Source organism: Aquarana catesbeiana, linkage group LG02 (assembly GCF_042186555.1).
Source record: "Aquarana catesbeiana isolate 2022-GZ linkage group LG02, ASM4218655v1, whole genome shotgun sequence".
Taxonomy (NCBI): Eukaryota; Metazoa; Chordata; class Amphibia; order Anura; family Ranidae; genus Aquarana; species Aquarana catesbeiana.
In genome coordinates, this window is record NC_133325.1 from 588,727,909 (window position 1) to 588,729,722 (window position 1,814).

The 1,814-nt window shown below is 44.8% G+C and overlaps 1 non-coding gene across 1 annotated transcript; it reads right to left on the bottom strand.

Annotated features, from left to right (window-relative positions):
- Window positions 1-1,148: 1,148 nt before the first annotated feature.
- LOC141130706 (U6 spliceosomal RNA) lies at window positions 1,149-1,253 on the bottom strand. The gene has a single exon (XR_012242474.1). It is a non-coding gene; the product is annotated as a U6 spliceosomal RNA (small nuclear RNA).
- Between the last annotated feature and the right edge of the window lie 561 nt (window positions 1,254-1,814).

Here is a 1,814-nt window from a genome sequence, read left to right on the forward strand (position 1 = left end):
AGACCCGAGAAGAGGAGGATCGGGGCTGCTCTGTGCAAAACCACTGCACAGAACAGGTAAGTATGATTTTTTTTTTAATTGCCTTTAACCACTTAAGGACCAAGCCCATTTTTGACACTCATTAAAATCTGTATTTTTTGCTACAAAATTACTTAGAGCCCCCAAATATTATATATATATATTTTTTTTTTTTAGTAAAGACTATGGAGAAAAAAATGGCGGTCGTTGCAATATTTTATGTCACACGGTATTTCAAATGCAATTTTTTGGAAAAAAATGCACTTTTTTTAAAATAAAAAAATAAGAAAACAGGAAAGTTAGCCCAATTTTTTTGTATACTGTGAAAGAGGACGTTGAGTAAATAGATACCAAACATGTTACGGTTAAAAAGTTGCGCACACTCTTGGATTGGCAACAAGCAACGGTACTTCACAGGCGACGCTTTAAAAAATTTTAACAGCTACCGTGACTTACGTATGCATTTTCTTTGCTGCACGAGCATGCGGGGACGGGAGCGCTTTAAGAATTTATTTTTTTCTTATTTATTTTATTTTATTTTTTTAATATTGTCCCTTCAAAAAAAAAATCTGATCACTTTTATTGCTGTCACAAGGGATGTAAACATCCCTTGTGACAGTAATAGGCAATGACGGGTACTCTTTATGGAGGGATTGGGGGTCTAAAAGACCCCCAATCCCTCCTTTGCACTTCAAAGTATTCAGATTGCCAAAATTGGCGTAATTTTTTAAAAAATAGGCACCACTGGCAGCCGAGTAAACCGGAAGTGATGTTGTGACGTTGCTTCTGAGATTTTACTACGGAGACCCGATCAAAGCCGAATCCGGCTTCGTTCGGGTCCCCTGGTGGGACGAGAGGCCCAGGAAGAGCAGCGGATGGCGGCGGGGGAGGGGGGTCATCCCCTCACGCTGCCTGGGATAATGGCTGTGCGGCTGCCAAGCTGGATTGGCCATTATCACCAGATAGCCGACTGTCTGCTCTGAGAAGTGGTACCGGGTATAGTCTGCAGCTGCAGGCTATACCTTGATAAATTCACTTCCTCCTACTGACGTACTGGTACGGCGATTTGCGTGAAGTGTTCAATATCACTTTAATGTAAGACTAAAGGCAAAACTTTTATTCATTTATTTTTTAATATGGAACGCTTCACAAGTTTCCGTCATCCTTGCACAGGAGCCATGCTAATCTTCTCTGTATCATTCCAATTTCAGTATATGTCCTGCCGAAGCGAGGACTTTTTTTTTTTTAGTTTAGGATAGGGTGGCGGAGGGTTAGAAGCACGGTCAGGTGAATGACAATCCAAAATTTTGAGTTGCCACCAGAATAGGTATAGAAGGGAAATCTTCCAATGAGGACCCTTCCCTACTCTATCCAAAGTGTGAAAAAAAGTTTGGGTTTTAGATATACTTTTGGCAAAGTTTGCTGGGTAGCAGGAAATTTTAAATATGACGGCCAGTCGGCGTGGCTGTCGTTCTGGGAGGGCGTCATATGACGCCCTCGCCTTCCCTGGCCACCAGGGGGCGCGCGCACCTGCCGTGTCACTGGGCACCCGATGCGCGTGCCAGGCGGCCGCGATGTCCGCCGGGCACAGCTATTGACCGGTAACATGGCAGGACCATGGATCTGTGTGTGTAAACACACAGATCCATGTCCTGTCAGAGAGGAGAGGAGACCGAAGTGTGTTCTCAGTAAGGATGAGCTCCGGCGTGTTCGCACAGCCCACGTGTAGAGCCCGCCAGGAAGTCGGCACTGCGCTGCGCTAATCACAGGCAGTGAGACATTGTCCCAATGCGCTG